This window comes from Chelonia mydas, chromosome 4 (assembly GCF_015237465.2).
Source record: "Chelonia mydas isolate rCheMyd1 chromosome 4, rCheMyd1.pri.v2, whole genome shotgun sequence".
NCBI classification, from domain to species: domain Eukaryota; kingdom Metazoa; phylum Chordata; order Testudines; family Cheloniidae; genus Chelonia; species Chelonia mydas.
Genome location: NC_057852.1, coordinates 115255624 through 115274276, shown reverse-complemented (window position 1 = coordinate 115274276; position 18653 = coordinate 115255624). Strand labels below are relative to the sequence as shown.

Genomic DNA, 18653 nt, shown 5'->3' with positions numbered 1-18653 from the left:
GTACCATGTCAAACAGAGACTAGTGTTGTTCAATCCTGTCTTCTCCAACCAATCTCCCCACAGGAGGAGACATTTGAAGAGCAGGAGGCCAGGGCACATAAAGAGGCCACCCTCAAACACCCGTTTCATTCTCTCCTCACCCAACCAGACAAAATGCTTATGCTTCCACCACCTTCCATGGCTGATGATTTTCAGCAATTTGAAGACCTCATAAAGAGGGTAGCTGATATGCTTCAAATTCCAGTTGAAGAAGTCAGGGATTCACAATACAGGCTGTTGGATATCCTACAGTCAGCAACAACATCCAGGGTGATGTTACCCATCAACGAGGTGCTCCTGGACCAGCTAAGACTGTGGCAAACATCTGCTACTATTCCACCAGTGTGTAAAAGGGTGGATAAAAAGTATTACATTCCTTCTGAGGACTCCAAATTCCCCCCCTCCACCAAACTCCCTAGTAGGCCATTCAGGAAACGAATGGGGCAGGCAGCACTTCTCCAGGTCTACTCCACTTGACAAGAACCAAAAGAGACTGGATCTATTTGGATGGAAATTCTATTCACCAGCAACCCTGCAGTTCAGTATTGCAAACTATCAGGTACTCATGGTCAAATACAGTTTCACAAACTATAAATAGATGGCCTTTATTGAACAACTGCCACAGAAACGTAGGAAGCAATTCCAGTCCATTATTTCAGAGGGCCAGTTATTAGCCAAGACCACTCTTCAAGCATCCTTAGGTGCTGTGGACGCTGCCACCAGGTCCATCTGCATAGGCTTCAGTACCTACGTTTTCAGAGCTCTGTGCTTTAATCCATGCTCTCAGATCTAATGATGCTCTGGGTACTGCAGTATTGTCTTCAGTTCTGGAGTCAGTTCTGAAGCTCCCTCCGCCTTCTGTGGAAACTGCTTGGAAGTCACCTGAAGTGGAGCACCCAAAGGGGCACTGCTCAAAGAAGACTAGGTTACTTACCTTTTTGTAGTAACTGCAGATCTTCAAGATGTGTCTCCATGTGGGTGCTCCACTACCTCCCCTTCATTCCCCTCTGCTTTGGACTGTTCTCTGTGGATATGTTCGGGTGGAGAAGTAGCCGAGGGCAGTTCCACATATATATTTCCCTATGTAGATTTGTATCTGGCACGAGGAGGCATAGGGCACATGTGCGACCTGAACAGGCACTGCTAGCAGAAAAATCTGCAATCAAGGGCTCGAGAGGCGCATGTGCACCTAAAGTGGAGCACCCATAGGGGGACAAACCTCAAAGAATTGCAGCTTCTGCACAAGGTGTGTAACCTCATCTTCATAGGAGTATTTGTTTGCATCCTTTGCCTCCTGCTCTTTAGTATTTCATAGCTTCAGGTTCTCCACAGATATTTTTAAAATTATGGTTTTGTGTATTTGTTCATTGTTTCTTTAGGACTGAGGTATGCTGCTGGGAGAGTGTGGTGAAGTTTCTGTTGTCCATGATGTACTTATCTGTGGATAAAGAGAGGATCATAGTCTCTAGGGCTATCTGTCTACCACTCTTAATGAATATTTCATTCACTACCCTAAGAGGTTTTCTTTAATGACTTGAACTATTCAAATTATATCAATTTTAAAAATCAAATTTATTTTTCACTAATTATGCTGGGATTTTTGTTTGGCTAGTGAAATGTGACTGGTCTGTCGGTCTCAGTATTTTTTCCTCATGTTCTAGCACAAAAGATCAGTGTAACACAGTGCAGTTGACTTTAAAAATAATAAAAGGAGTACTTGTGGCACCTTAGAGACTAACCAATTTATTTGCGCATGAGCTTTCGTGAGCTACAGCTCACTTCATCGGATGCATGCTCAAATAAATTGGTTAGTCGCTAAGGTGCCACAAGTACTCCTTTTCTTTTTGCGAATACAGACTAGCACGGCTGTTACTCTGAAACCTTTAAAAATAATGTTTTCATTAGCACTAAAGTAATTAAATGTATTAGATTTTGTAAAACTTATTTAAAAAAATACCTTAGACCTTAGCTACTTGACTATCCCCTTTTAAATTAGAAGAAAAAAAATCTAATCTTCATTAAGAAGTACAGGCTCCATTTATACATTAAAGTCAAAAACAAGGAGAAGGTGGGTGAGGTAGTATCTTTTACTGGACCAACTTCTGTTGGTGAAAGAGACAAGCTTTTGAACCATACTGAGCTCTTCTTCAGGTCTGAAAAAGGTACTATGAGCAACACAGCAACATGCAAGGTGGAACAGATTGTTTTGCATAACTTGTGCAGACTTATCTCCACTACAACAATGATCAACCCTCCCTACAACACACCATAGGTTCTGTACATTCCTATCACAACATATGGTGTACCTCATCCAGTGCACTGAGTGCCCCAGTAATAATTATCTGGGTGAAACCAAACAATTACTACGTTCTCTAATGAACTCACACAGGAAAATGATGAAAGACAAAAACACCCCATCACCTATGGGTAAGGCTACGTTTATGTCACGGAGGTCATGGAATCCGAGACTTCCAGAGACCTCCGTGACGTTCTGTGCTTCAGCCCCAGGGCCTGTGAATCTCTGGAGCAGGCAGCCAGCGGGGCCCTGGCAGGGCTTCAGGGACAGATGACAGACTCCTGAGGGGGCCCTCTTCAGGGTTCCAGTGACAGGTGATAGCCTCTCCCTGCTGCCGTGGGTGGAGGGCCCCCCCACAGCTTCCAGCTTCCGCGGGCAGCGAGGGAATGCCACAGCTCCCAGCCCCCATGGTGGCAGTGGAAACCATGGAGCTGCAGCAGCAAAAGTCACAGACAGGTCACGGCTTCCATTAATTTTTGTTTATTGCCCGTGACCTGTCCGTGACTTTTACTAAAAATAACCATGACAGAATCTTAGCCTTACTTATGGGTGAACACTTTTCACAAAGTGGTAACCTCATCCTCAAAGGAAACCTGCACAACACGTTCAGAAGACAAGCCTGGGAGCTTAAATCCATTACTCTGCTAGACACTAAAAATGATGGACTGACCAGAGACCCTGGATTTATGGCTTATTACACAATCTGTAACCACTAATCCCTTCTTTTTGTCCTATGACTGCAGAGGAGTTAACATGCCACTCTACCTTGAATGGTCCCTTACAATATGTGCTAACTACTTATGCTGAACAATCTGTTTCACCTTGCGTTTTGCTGTGATGCTGGAAATACCTTTCCCAGATCTGAAGAAGAGCTCTGTGTGGCTCGAAAGCTTCTCTCTCTCACCAGCAGAAGTTGGTCCAATAAAAGAGATTACTTCATCTACCTTGTGTCTCTAATATCCTGGGACCGACATGGCTACAAATACACTGCAAACAGCAATCATTAGGCAAATAGATATACCTGTTGGCCCAGTATTTTCACTGCAAAGATGAGAGAAGAAACAGTTTATCAGTAATGTCCAGACAGAGAGTTTCATTTGATCGCCGCCTCTTGTAAGTCTTACGCTTTGTTTAGACTGGCAAGTGAAAGACGAAACTTTGGGCGTTTAGAGGTGTTAAAAAAACACCCCACCGAAAGACAAAAGTTTTGTCCCCGACAAGCACTGGTGTGAACAGCGTTTTATCAGCAATAGTGTTGCTGACAGCGCTAACACCACTCATTGGGGGTGGAAGTTTTTTGTCGGCAGGAGAGCTCTCTCCTGTTGACAAACAGCGGCTATACTGCGCGCCTTTCAGCGGCATGGCTGTAGCGGCACAGCCATGTTGCTAAAGGTGCATAGTGTAGAGATAGCCTTAGTTGTCACTCAGCTTTCCTTTTGATCTTTTTTTTTTTTTTTAAACTACAGCCCCCCTCTGGCTTTACCCTTGTGACACTGCATCCCATATTCTTCGTAGAGATATTGTTATGATATGAATATGGCATAACTAAGATGTGTTCTATGCTAGATGGGTCATGTGAGATATCCTTGGAAAGGTTATGGTTTACTGAATATGATTATCCTATTTGTGTGCATGTATCATTTCTGTATCTGAAGTTAGGAATATTGACTATGTAACAATTACAAGTGGGTTTACACCAGGGGAACGCCCACCAGACGGAATGCAATGGATGGGCCATTAGGGAGAACAATAGGACTTTGAAGATGTTAATCTCCCACCTTCCTGAGAAGCTTCCTGGGATGCTGCTTTGACATAGCAGTGTCATGTGATTATGTCACCTGGTACTGAACTCCATCTTGAACTACTAATACGGGGTGGGTATCAAACTGGGAAACAAAGGATTCCTGCCATATGTAAATTCTATGAGGCAGGGAAGTGAGTTAATCAAGATTCATTCTTCGCTGAATCCCCACCCAGGATGACTGCTGGAAAAATCTAAGAAACAAAGACAAAAGGGGTAGGGGGAGACTGAGCCTAGGCTGGAAAAGGTGTGTGGCCTGTGAAAGGTATATCTGGAGTTATAAGCTGCAAGAAAGAGCAAAACAACATTTAGGGTGAGAAATTACTAGTAACCAGTTTCCTTAGTGTATGAAGCTTAGTTTGAGTGTTTGTTTTTATTTGCTGGGTAATCTGCTTTGATCTGTTTGCTATCCCTTATAATCATTTAAAGTCTATCTTTTGTAGTTAATAAACTTGTTTTTGTTTTCTCTAAACCAGTTTGTAAAATTCATAAGGGGGGGGGGGGGCAAAAAGCTGTGCATATCTTCCTCCACATTGAGGGAGGAGGTTAATGTCAATTAGCTTACGCTATACAGTTCTCTGTGCAGTGCAAGACAATACAATTTGGGGTTTATGTCTGTGTTCCCTGTAAGCTGTGCAGTTGGGCAGCCACCCAGGAGAGATTCAAGTGCCGCGCAGTTGATTAGCAGAGCCACGCACATCCAGCTGGCAGCATGTGTTCAGGTGCTCCTCTCCCCTGCTGCTTTGCAGCCATGTTGCTCCTGCAGCTGCTCCTGGGACCCTCCTGCTGGCTGTGCAGAGCAGGGGGAGGAGGGTGCTGATGTCAGGGTGTCCCCCCTCCCCCAGCTGCTGTACCCCATCTCCACAGAGCAGGGTAGAGGGGACAGGGCCCAGGACTTGCAGCAGCTCTGAAGTCTGAACAGGCCTTTGGGTGAGTGAGTGCCTTAAAAAGAAAGTGCACGGTCTCTCAGAGCCTTCCCCAGCAGCCAGCACACACAATTTCTGTGTGTGTGTGTGTGTGTGTCTCTCTCTCTCTCTCTGACACTCACTCACTCACTCTGTCTGTCTCTTCCCCTCCCCCTGCCCATGTACCCCATCTCCACAGAGTTGGGGAGGGGCACATGGTCAAGGAGGAGAGCTTTCAGTTAGTTTTTTGACTGATCTGTGCATTTCATAGCTTTTATTTCTGTCTTACACTTAAATTTAATTCTTCGAGTAGTGAGTTCTAAAATGCCCAACTTATCCTGGCTGCAGTAATTATCCCTATTGGTAACTTTTTAAAAATATATATTATGTCTAGGTTTTTTGTTTCTACTGGTGGTGCACATCTGCACATTACCTTGGTGCACATAACAAAATTTATTCCGCACGTGGGTGGAAAAAATTAGAGGGAATCTTGGTTTACACTCCAGAGGGGTGTGCACTTGAGTGCTGGGCAGTTCCTTAGCTGAAAGACTCCCCATGAAGTCCTGATTTAAGTGTCTTTGTCTTTCTGCAGCTGAGTGTGTCCCTACCTGTGTGTGTGCTAGAGGAGGCTTGGGGGCCTGGCTCTGCAGGGCAGGGTGAGGGAGCCCCGTCGGGTGGAACAGTGGTACCCAGTATATCAGGTGGCACCCCAGAGTGGGGCGTAACCCGTCACAATCCTCCTTTTGGGGAGGGTAAAATTTGGCAGTTAGTTATGGCCTTAAATAAATTAGCTAATATTTGAGAGGTGCTATCAAGCTGTTTTGAAGTATTGTTTAATAATAGTATTTTAAGTGCTTGTTAATATCTGGTTTGTCATTGTCTCAACAATTTGCTCATTAATAATTTGTTTCCTGGTTGGATATTAAATTTCTGACTGATGTTCAGAGAACATGTTCTGTTAGATGTAGTTACTTGCGGCATTGCATATATTTTAATGAAAGTAAAAAAATGAACAGAGTCAAAGACTTTCCTAAAGCAGAGTTTATTCAAATTGTAAACACATTTATTTTTAAAGCTTATTGATAGTTACAAAGAGCGTTTACACCCATGATCAATACAGAAAATATCAGAAGGTTAAATATTGATTCCTGTCACATGTCAAAAAACCACCATGGTTAAACTGACATTTATAGATTCTTTCCTGTACACTGGAATTCAATTAATTAGCTGTTATAATATATGTCACTGGTGAGCAACACTAAATAATCTTTCCCTGACTTCATACAGACTTTAGGCCTGAATCTCCTCTCACACCAGTCTTTAGCTGTTTGACTTGCAGAGCTGCTGGGAGTTAGGGTGACCAGATGTTCTGATTTTATAGGGACAGTCCCGATATTCAGGGCTTTGTATTATATAGGCGCCTATTACACTCCAGCGCATCATGATTTTTCACACTTGCTATCTGGTCACCCTAACTGGGGGATTCTTGGGCTCTGAATATGCTCTGTATTCTGTAGGGCTGTGCTATATCTTTTGTTGCTTCTGCAGATGTCTAGATAGGGGAGACCCAACAGAGCTTTTTTTTCATCTTTGCTTGTCAGGGGTGCAGCTCAGTCAGTTTCCATGCCTTTGTCACCTCCAGTGGATTACCACTATGCACTCTGGCCATCTGTCCTTCCCTCCCTTCATCTCACAGTCTGTCCTGCATCCGTCACTTTACCTTTCTACCTATATGGCTCTTATCATCATGGTATCAGGTTCTTGTAAATCACTCAGATTAGTGCAGAATGAGGTTGCTTGCTTGCTTGCTTGCTTAATTAGTGTTTTGTGCAGGGAGCATACACACCTGTGCTCTAGATACCGTACTGGCTTCCAATTGCTCTTCAAGGTGTTTTGTTTTCAGTTATGCAGCCCTTTGTGGTTTAGATCCTGGATATTTTAGAGACCAGCTCTCTCTCTCTCTCTCAATGGTGGAAAGAGATATTTGAGATTAAATGAGTGCTTGATCTTATAGTTTCTAGGTTTGGGCCATGGAGCAGGTCAAACTCAATGAAACATCTACAACTGTGGAATTTGTTTCCTTCCTTGGATTGATAGAGCACCAGTCCTTTGCAGCAGGGAGGCAAGTTTATGTAGTTATTCAGGCTTTCTCAAGGTGTGTTGAGCGAGGAGGATATTATTTTAGAGTTGGTGTGGGCTTGGCAGTGCTTAATGTTACCTCATTATGAATTATACTGATTCTTAGATATTTGTACATCTAATATAGCCTGGGTATACAGACAAACAATATAAATTGGAAAAAAAGAAAATAAGCTTTGTTCTGTTAGCTAATGATCTGTTTTTTCATTTTTTTTATTTACCAGAGACTTATATTTCATTTATGAACCTAACAGTATTTGAAAACAAACACCAAATCAGTTAACTATTCGTGAACTCAATAAAGCATGCTCCCTTTATACAGCTGAGAGCGCTCAGGTGATGTTAACCAGTAATAGAAAATAAAATAGTTAATTTAGAGACTGAAAATAAAGTCTTTCTCTGGCTCCTGCACATTGTCATACATTTTTTTGGTGCTGATTAAATCACATTATCACAGCACAGAAAGAAGTATAAGTTTGCTGTATTCATGTACTTAAATTTGCAGGTCATCTGGGTCTATTTCAAAAATATATACCTTTCCCTTTAGGAACAGAATATACCCTATTTACTTTCATTAGAAAGATTTATTTTCACATTTGTTTTCCACTAAGGTTATGGACACTATTTTATATTACTTATATTTTAAAAATCTAACTTATTAATGGCATCATTCCAAAATATTTCTACAATATTTTGAGATACTGACAGGGAAGTCTAAATGGTTGACTGAAGATTTTTAAGCAGCGTTTTTCCTCCAAATCTTTAAGAAAATCCCTACTCAAATGATATAGCAGATCATAGAAATAACATGTCTTAAAAGCTAGCAACTGGCTCTTTATCAAGACCATGATGATACATCGGTTTACTAGAGCCTTGCCATTGGATAGATGGGTTGACATGGTGGTTTACAATTGCTTGGCCAGTACAAGTACAGTCATTTAGTAGCATTGTCTGACCTGACCCTTTTGTCAAACCTGGAGGGGTATCTACCTCACCGAGGCCAGGTTGCAATGCTTATGTGATGTTTACTGTTCATGCCCAAGTCCTGAGTTGTGTGGAGTATTAGGTACTTCTCACTAGCTAAGAGCTTGTTGGTGGTGATAATGTGTGTTCTCTGGGGAATCGGAATGTCTCCTCACTATCAAGGCTGTGGCTAGGCACATTGCTGGTTAGTTCCTCTGCCTGTTTGATGGGAAATTGCTGTCCGTTATTCCTCTAATTCTCTCTACAAATATACATACTAGATCTTGACACACTACTTCCCTGCCCTCTACCTGGCGTTGCAGAACAGATTGAGACATGTGACAGGAAGAGACAATCACATGTGGATCACATGTTGGAGAAGCCCAGGGGCTGTTGTAAGGTGCTCCAGCTTAGAGTCTTGCAGCCCAACCCAAACCTGACGACGCGTGTCAGGTTTAGGTTGAGTAGAGTCTGAAAACAACCTGACGTTCTTGGGCGCAGGTTGGGTTGGGTAGTCTCTGATCATCTCCTCCGGCCTGTGGGGTTGGTCAGCGGCAGCTGTGTGCCCCGCTCCTGCCAGCCACTGCTACTTCACTGTGCTATGTGTGCTGTGGAGAGAGTGTGCCAGTGAGTCACAACGTGGCTTGCTCTGCAGCACACACAGCATAGCAAGGCAGTGTCAGAAGGCAGGAGTGGGGCACACAGCCACTACCACGCTGACCCCGTGGGCAGGAGGTGGCTGAAGATGGATCGCAGGCCTGGGCATAGGGAGTATGGAGTCCCCACCAGACCAAGCCCCAAGGATGAGGTGGCAGTGTTGACATTGGGTCTGAAAATGACTGATGTCGGGTTGAGGTCAGGCAGACCTCTACTCCATCTGACAATATTCCCCTAGTGACCATTCACTAGCTGTGGATAGCTGGAGTGCATTGTGGTATGCCCCATCCCCAATTACCTTGATATGCGGCATAGCGCAGTGTTTGGTCTATGTGGAGGCTGGTGTAAAAGCTGGCTTTACTGGCTCTATACCTGTGGGGACGCTAGTGAACCCTAGTCAGAGGAACACTGCCTGAGCTATGGAGAGGGAGTGGAGCAAAGCAGAGGATCTGTCCCAATATGGTTAATGGCATTCATTTTATTATACTGTGGGTGAGGAATTTATATGTACACTGTGAATCTCTCATAAGAAAATAATAATAATAACCCATACTTTGCAGCACAGTTGCATTGTCTCTTTCAGGTATTGACAAAACACTTTGATGTAACACTTTGAAATAATGGAAATATAATTTCAAATAATTGCTGCTACTTTCTTTTATATAATCACTCATGATCTGTCTCTAAATAATTTGTTATGTTTGAAATATATAACTTTAATCTGGCTGTGGGATGGCATTTCTACTGTTTTTCTAAAACGAGACAATCTCTGAGCATTAATCCTCCAAATCCTATTTAAAAAGTGCAAATTAGGAAGACTAGAATTCCTACTGGGATTTTGTCACAGATTTATGAAACCTCTCAATTCTTAAAAAAAACTAAAACCCCACAAATAAAATGTCTAACTGTGTAAATGGAAGAAGCATACGTGGCTGCACCTGTGAGTTACAATTTTCCCCATTTCTTCCCCTAATTGGATTAGCTGGTTTATCTTCTATTTAAAGAAACTGAAATAATTTTGTAGTACTTCGCATTTAGAATTGCTCTCATTGGCAACTCTGACCTCCTCAATGATGCATTTGGTATACCACATAGCTGGGAATAATAAGAAACAGAACAGAATAAAATACAGATTACCAACTATCTCACTTTTTACTTTTATATGCTATAGATAAATAGAATTATATGTGCATCTATATAATATACATGCTGTAAACAAATGGGAGAGTTGGGTCACATATAAAGGATTGCACTAATTAAAATTGGGGGGAAGGTTTCCATTTATGGTTTTAAAGTGGGTTGTAATGTGCTGTGGTGGATATATAGCCAGGAGGGCTGAGATAAATATCAAATAAATCACCGCAATAAAAGCTTGATCACCCTCTCATGTACAGAGCAACTATGGAATCCCTAAAAAGTGGATACAGTCAGACCATAGATATTCTCTCCTTGTATAGTATCTTACTGGGTATCTAGTGTGTTTATATATGTTATTGATATAATACACTGAATTAAAAAACTAAAGCTATAATGTGGGCACTTAAATGCATTGAACCTGTTTTGCCTTTGAATGGAGAGTTCTGCTTAAAACTCCCTGGTAGTATTTGACCCTTTGTATGTTTGCTTCCATTTTAGTTTATCTCTGAACTACAAGACTAATTGTAAAATGTTGTTACAAACTATTAATTGCATAATATATCATCTATAAATAAAGAGGCAAGCAGTAGTAGATGTTTTCAGTTATCTGATAAACCTATATCATGTTAAATATATTCTGTTCCATACACCTTCTTCCAAGTGCTGTCCTTTGAAGTCAGAGATTTTGTAGAAGTCAAGTCGTGTGCATTATAAAGGGGAAGTTCAGAGTATGATATGATTAACATATGAATTTCAGGGAACTCATAATCTCCACATTTTTATAGTTCTTTCACTATTTGAGTTGTTCCTACATCCTATTGAGTAAGCTAGTGTGCTTCTGAAACATGGATCTTTTACTTTCAGAACCAGAAACTGTCTAAAAAGAACAGGTACTGAGAATAATAGATGGTGGGTTCTTCATAGAATCATAGAATATCAGGGTGGGAAGGGACCTCAGGAGATCATCTAGTCCAACCCCCTGCTCAAAGCAGGACCAATCCCCAATTTTTGCCCCAGATCCCTAGATGGCCCCCTCAAGGATTGAACTCACAACCCAGGGTTTAGCAGGCCAATGCTCAAACCACTGAGCTATCCCTCTCTCTCTCTCCCCCCCCCCCCCCCTTTCAGTTGCATGTTTCTTTTTTCTTCAGTTTGGTAAAAGAGAACTTGTGGTGGACTTTCATCTAGGGGTTTGATGGGATGAAATAAATTTTTCCACAAATGTTATTTTTCTTACAAATCCCAAAAAGCATGTTCTCAAATATTGATTATTTCATTGAATGTGTCCATTCTACTGTAGGCTTGTGAATGCCTCCTTCACAGTTGTCAGATAACTTTTCTCTCAGTGATACCTCTCAGGGTGGCTCAAGCGCGCTCTGCTGCTGTGCGCCACTACATAGCTTAGCAGAGTCCAGGGTAACTCTGAAGTCACTTGGAATCTATACACTATGGAAGAAGAGGAAGCAGTTCCCGCTACAGCAAGCTTACAGATATCGGAGCTTGAGCCCCAAGACCTGCAGAGAATAAGGGACAGGAATTACAGGAGGTGACCACCTCCCTTCTCCTCCTCTGCGACAGCAGGTTTCTCTTGATCAGCGGCTCAGTCTAGACACACATTTTGACAGGTTTGTTTAGGGCAATATACCAGTGCCTACAGGCCCATCTTTTCCTACCGATTATGTTTTGCAATAGTCTCTCCCACTTCCTCTGTGCTTGGACTTGTATCACATCTCTTCAGTGGGTCTTAACCTTTGTGGAGCTGGGATATTCCCTTCAATTTGGTTCTATCCCCTTTCCCACCTGCCTTCTCTGTCCCTCTTCAGGAACCACTCTCATGAGATTGTTCTTCAGCAGGAGGTCCAGTCTCTCCTTCTAGTGGGCACCTGTGATGTTCCGCTGGTGTTATCTGGACCAGTGATCTGCTAGGTCACTCCAATCCTTGACTCTGGGAGCCACCTTTACCCTGCTCTGCTGTGAGAACCCCCACTCCCGGCCTGTTCACGCACAGCCTCTGGCATGTAAGCTGCTCCCAGCTACGTGAGTGAGCACTTTTGGCTAACCGCTGCTTGGATTGTGCAACTGAATGACACTAGCCAATATCTCCGGTCCCAGTTACAACCCTAGGAACCTCGGTCTTGCAGTGTCCAGTTACGCCCTCTGGATGCTGCAGGTTTGTATGAGTTTGTCAGTTTAACAAAGAAATTGATATGTACCAGGCTTGTTATCCCACAGGGAGTCTCTGACACACTTCAAACCAAAGGCACTGCTTCAGGTAGAATAAACAAACAAATTTGTTAACTACAAAAGATAGATTTTAAGTGATTATATGTCAACGCACAAGTCAGATTTGGTCAAAGAAATAAAAGCAAAACACATTCTAAGCTGATCTTAACACTTTCAGTGCCCTTACAAACTTAGATGCTTCTCACCATATGCTGGCTGATTGCCCTTCAGCTAGGCTTTCCCCTTTGATCAGTGCTTTAGTCGCTTGGTGGCAGTGTCTGTAGATGGAGTTGGAAGAGAGAGAGCATGGCAAAAGTCTCTCCCTTTTATCATGTTCTTTCTTCCCTAGGTTTTGCTCCCCTGTCCCGACCCCATCAGAATCAGGTGAGCATTACCTTATCATAGTCCCAAACTGACCAAGGAAAGAGGGGTGACTCACTCAAGAGTCCAACAGATCCTTTGTTGCTGCCTAGGCTAGTGTCCTTTGTTCCTGTAGGGCTGGACTGGGTTTGTCCCATACATGCCCTGATGAGGTGTGAACTGCCCCTCTGTTCCTGGAGAGTTTTGTTTGGGCTTGTTTTAAGCCATGAGGACACATTTTCAGCCTCATAACTATATACATGAAATTCCAACCTATAACGTTACTATAACAACAGTGTGCTGTGCACCATGAGCACCATGAGCCTTCCAAAGATACCTGACATGACAAACTTTGTATTGGTTACCACACAATCATGTTATAAGGATGAACATGGGATTGCAGGGTGTTCCCCTGAGGTACAGAGTGTCACAGCTCCATAGCAGAAGTTCCTCTGTTTCTCAGGGAGAAGGGTTTTTATTCCTGCTGTTTCCTTATTCACAAAGTAAAAGGCAGTCTCAGGCCTATTTTAGATCTGAGTGAAACAAATACCTGAGGAAAATAAAGTTCTGCATGGTTACCCTAGTTTCTATTACTCCTTCCCTGCTGGCCTCAACTTAAAGATCTGTTCAGGCTACTGGAAATTTCTCAGGTTCATAGTGAATGGAAGCCACTAGCAATTTGCAGTACTTCTGTTTGGCCTATAAGCAGCCCCCCACAGAGTGCATGATGATGGTGGTAGCTGCATATCTTCGGAGGTTGGGGATCCATGTGTTCTTCTACCTGGATGACTGGCTAGTGAGAGGCCAATCCGAGATTCAAATACTGTCTGCTGTGACCATCATCTAGTCCACCTTCAGCGCTTTGGGGCTATTACTCAGTCCAGACAAATTAATTCTGAAACCTGTGCAAAGAATAGAATTTCTGCTTCACTCAAGGTTCCAGGTGCACCAACGCTTGGTCATGGAAATAAAACTACATCCTGTTACCACAATGCACACTTGCCTCAAACTCCTGGGGCACATGGCAGCATGTACCTATGTAGTACAGCATGCCAGACTACACCTCAGGAGGCTTCAGCAATGGCTAGCATCAGTGTATGCTCCCAGTTGATATTGTCTACAGAGTGGTTCACATACCAGAGGTAACTTTGTCCTCTCTGGACTGGTGGACAGACCCTTGGAAAGTGTATTTGGGAGTTTCCTTTGTTTTGCTGCAACCAGTGCTTACATTGATCACAGATGCCCCATTCCTGGGTTGGGGGCACACATGGGAACCCTGCAGACTCAAGGGTTGTGGTCTTTGCAGGATCTGAGGACTCATATAAACACCAGGGAGCTACGTGCTGTAAGTCTAAGCTGTTCAACCTTTTGCCTACATTTTGTGGGGAAAAACCTGCTAGTGTTAATAGACTACGTTCTGTGTAAACAGACTGGGAGGGGCACATTAGTTGCAACTGTGCCAGGAGACAGTTCTGTTGTGGGAGTTCTGCATCATCAATTCCATTAATCTCAAAGCTGTTTACCCTCCAGGAAAACGGAACACATTGGCAGGTCCTCTGAGCAGGTCTTTCTCCACTCACCATGAATAATCACTACATCCGGATGTGCCAAGTCCCTCTTCCAGCAGTGGGGGATTCCCCAAGTGGGCTTGTTTTGCAACAAAGGCTAATAGGAACTGCCATCAGTTCCGCTTCATGGAGGAGGGTTGGGGGCATCACAGTCCAGGTTCATTAATGGATGCTTTCTTGCTACCATGAAAGAACTCTGTGCTCTATGCCTGTCCTCTGATACCATTACTTCCCAGAGTCTTGTTCAAGACCAAACAGGACACGGTCTCCCACAGTATTCTTGTCAGCAAGTTAAAGAAGTATGGGCTGGATGAATGCACTATAAGGTGGGTAGAAAGTTGGCTAGATTGTCGGGCTCAACGGGTAGTGATCAATGGCTCCATGTCTAGTTGGCAGCCGGTGTCAAGTGGAGTGCCGCAGGGGTCGGTCCTGGGGCCGGTTTTGTTTAATATCTTCATAAATGATCTGGAGGATGGTGTGGATTGCACTCTCAGCAAATTTGCGGATGATACTAAACTGGGAGGAGTGGTAGATACGCTGGAGGGCAGGGATAGGATACAGAGGGACCTAGACAAATTGGAGGATTGGGCCAAAAGAAACCTGATGCGGTTCAATAAGGATAAGTGCAGGGTCCTGCACTTAGGACAGAAGAACCCAATGCACAGCTACAGACTAGGGACCGAATGGCTAGGCAGCAGTTCTGCGGAAAAGAACCTAGAGGTTACAGTGGACGAGAAGCTGGATATGAGTCAGCAGTGTGCCCTTGTTGCCAAGAAGGCCAATGGCATTTTGGGATGTATAAGTAGGGGCATTGCCAGCAGATCGAGGGACGTGATCGTTCCCCTCTATTCGACATTGGTGAGGCCTCATCTGGAGTACTGTGTCCAGTTTTGGGCCCCACACTACAAGAAGGACGTGGATAAATTGGAGAGAGTCCAGCGAAGGGCACCAAAAATGATTAGGGGTCTGGAACACATGACTTATGAGGAGAGGCTGAGGGAACTGGGATTGTTTAGTCTGCGGAAGAGAAGAATGAGGGGGGATTTGATAGGTGCTTTCAACTACCTGAGAGGTGGTTCCAGAGAGGATGGTTCTAGACTATTCTCAGTGGTAGAAGAGGACAGGACAAGGAGTAATGGTCTCAAGTTGCAGTGGGGGAGGTTTAGGTTGGATATTAGGAAAAACTTTTTCACTAGGAGGGTGGTGAAACACTGGAATGCGTTACCTAGGGAGGTGGTAGAATCTCCTTCCTTGGAAGTTTTTAAGGTCAGGCTTGACAAAGCCTTGGCTGGGATGATTTGATTGGGGATTGGTCCTGCTTTGAGCAGGGGGTTGGACTAGATGACCTCCTGAGGTCCCTTCCAACCCTGATATTCTATGATTCTATGATTTTTCAGGACCATGGCCATCTGCTCCACTGCAATCTGCAAGCTTGACAGCCTGGATGCTTCCTGGCTAACACCATGAGAAAGGGCTTGCTCAGAAGACGTTCAGGAATTACTTCTGAATAGTAGAAAGGCTTCAAGTAGGTGTACTTACCTGGCTAAATGGAAATGTTTTTCTATCTGGCTCAACAGAAACATGTCTCTTCAGTGCAAGCCTCCATCAACCACATTTAGAGCTATCTGTTGCACCTAAAACATCAAGGTCTGACAGTTCTGCTACAGTACATTTAGCAGCAATTTCAGCTTTTTATCCTTCAGTGAGTCATAGATTGCTTTTTTGCAGTCCCAATATCAGATTTCTAGAAGGGTTAGACAGTTATACCCACAGGTAGAAGAACCTGTTCCTCCAGGGGATCTCCACCTGGTGCTAGCAAAATTAATGGGATCACACTTTGAACCTCTCGTGTCTTGCTCCCTACTCCACCTTTCTGACGGTGGCATTTATGGTTGTGGTAACCTCAGCAGGCTGAGAGCCTTAGTCTCAGAACTTCCTTGTACAGTTTTCTAGAATGATAAAGTTTACCTCCACCTCCACCCAAAATTCCTGACAAAGGTGGTTTCCAATTTCCACGTTAACCAAGCAAATTATTTGCCAATTTTCTTCCCAAAGCCTCACATTCATAGAGATGAGGGTAAACTTCATTCATTGTATGTTAAAAGAGTGTCAGCCTTCGACTTGGACCACGCTGATATTGGCATCCTTTCATCAGCGAGAGACGGTGGGAATTGCAGCTTATGATGTAAATGGTTTTCAATGTCCCATATGACTGAATACTCGAATGCGAGATTTGCATGATCTTTGGCAGTTGCAAATGTGTGTGTCTTGGTTGGGAGTTGCTTGCTTCCTGTGGGCACTTTTCTCTTCAAGCTGTAGGAGCCAGCTCCTGTCATGGATTTTGATACCCTGATGGAGATAATGGCGCCACTTGTTATGATCACTTGCCAAGATTTCCCTTTGTTTGGGAGCAATTCAAAATTCCTCCATATCTCGCTTGCATGTGTCTTTATAGCGAAGCTTGGGATGTCTGGTTGTTCTTGTTCCCTCTGATAGCTCCCCATATAGCATGTCCTTCGGTATGCATCTGTCTTCCAGCTACTCGTCTGGGCTGGGTGGACCACACTGGGTCCTTTGGATCCTCAGTGTAAGTTATTTGTCATGACTGCAGACAGGATGAAAGGCCAACTGGCTTCCCCTTAGTGAATTTCTTCCTGCATTCATTTGTGCTACCAGTTAACAAATATCCTGTCACTTCCTAGAGCCTCTGCCCACTCAAGCAGCTTCAGCAGCTTTCCTTGTGCAAGTACCTATTTGAGACATTTGCAAAGCAACAACTTGGTCATCGGTTCACATTTTTGCTGCTCATTATGCCATTTCCAGTTAGTGTAGGAATGGAGCCAATTTCTGACGGGTTGTTCTACAATCACTGTTCAGGTAGACTCCGAGCCCTTCTCCATGTTAAACTGCTTGTGATTCCCCTACAGTGAAATGGGCATGTGCAATCATTCGAAGAAGAAAAAATATTTATCTACTATGACATTCCGGGGAACAATCCAGCCAGTGAGGGGTTGTGTCACCGCCTGCCCTGCAGCCTGGGGTACCTCACAATGCTTTGCAGATGTAGCTCCCAATTTGAGCCCCTCACAAACAGCATGTAGGTAACTCCCTGAGTGTCTGTGTATAGCTGCAGCCTGCCAGCATACTCCAGTCACACTCTGGCTTCCACCAGCCTGAGTTACTACTTGGAGGGTGACCCCAACACACTCCCAGTACTGAATTTTCCTTCAAAATGTGGGTTTTGCAATGTCCAGCCCTTTCCTGGAAAGTTCAAATATTTTAGGTTTGTTGCCCCTGTAAGGGAAAAATGTCCAACAGTTTGTTACTTTAAATGGGGTTACCCAAACAATTCAGTTTGAATGTAACACTGAATTTGTTTGATTCAAGAAGAAAACAAGTTTATTTAACCACAAAGAGAGAGATTTTAAGTGAGTACAACCATACGGCATTAAAGTCAGAAATGGTTACAAGAGAAATAAAGAGAAAATGTCTTCTTGTGCTAAAACTTAACAAATTAGACTTGGTTCAAGATCAGATCCTTACCACATGCTCCCAACAACACGGCTGTCCAAATTTCAGGTCAGGTTCTCTCCAAAAGTCAAATGGCTGCTTTCTTTTGTTGTCTTAGCTCAGAGAGAGAGAGAGAGATGGATAGGAAGAGATACCATGAGGTGTTTTTACCCCTCACTTTGTAGTCCAATCCCCCTTTGAAATGCATTTCCTTGAAGGGTTACCCCGAGATAAAGTTAATTCCTGCTGTGAGGACGGAGACAAGGAGTCTTATGGTGTAAGAGGTTCCATGCTGTTGTTTGCTAAAATGCAGATCTGTTTGTTCCTGCCCCCATTCCTTGCCAAAGCATGGCCACATGACAGGTGATTGCCCATCAGCTTTGATGACACCTGGCTAGAGGTGTCAACTTTGAGGAACTGTTTTACCCACTCTCCAAACTTGTCTGGTAAACACCTTGAGTCATAATTTCCCCCTATTTTTATAACTTTACATATAGTGTTGCTACACACATTTCACCATGATCTTACTGACTAGTGAGTAGTTAATTTTCAAATGCTATCTCACAAGGCATATTTTGTACAAAGATTATTACTATAGTGGTGAATACAGGGGTACATTCGGTCACACCTATCTTTCTGTAAGTGGTGTTCTTCGAAATGTGTTGCACATGTCCATTCCATGACCCACTCTCCTCCTCCTCTCTATCGGAGTCTATCCAGTAAGAAGGAACTGAGGGGAGTCGGGGTGGCTCTGTCCTCTTATACATGCATGCAGTGGCATGCGACGGCCCAGGGCGCTCAAGCTGCCCTGATAGGTACTGAAGAGGGGAAAAAGTTCTCTGACAACTGCACATGAGGCATGCACGCACCCACAGTGGAATGGACATGTGCAACACATCTCGGAGAATAACAGTCACAGAAAGGTAGGTGACTGTTTTTTAGTGATATTCCACCAGTGTGCTGGGTATTGTATTTTGAGAGTAGCCCATTGCACCTTCTTGGTCTTTATGAAAATCAGGCTGAATAACCTGACACAAAAATAAATAAATAAATAC

At 43.6% G+C, this 18653-nt stretch overlaps 1 protein-coding gene across 12 annotated transcripts in view; it reads left to right on the top strand.

Moving 5' to 3' along the window:
• Positions 1-18653, top strand: part of STX18 (syntaxin 18) — a 122041-nt gene that overhangs the window by 63976 nt on the left and 39412 nt on the right. For 2 of the 12 annotated variants that reach the window (XM_037898077.1, XM_037898075.2), the window contains one exon: positions 15486-15613. The exons of 9 other annotated variants lie outside the window; for them this stretch is intronic. The gene's annotated coding sequence lies outside the window, so the exon portion shown is untranslated. Of the gene's footprint in view, positions 1-4337; positions 4450-15485; positions 15614-18653 lie in introns of those variants that run through there. One more of the 12 variants, XM_043544657.1, reaches the window with a different exon arrangement.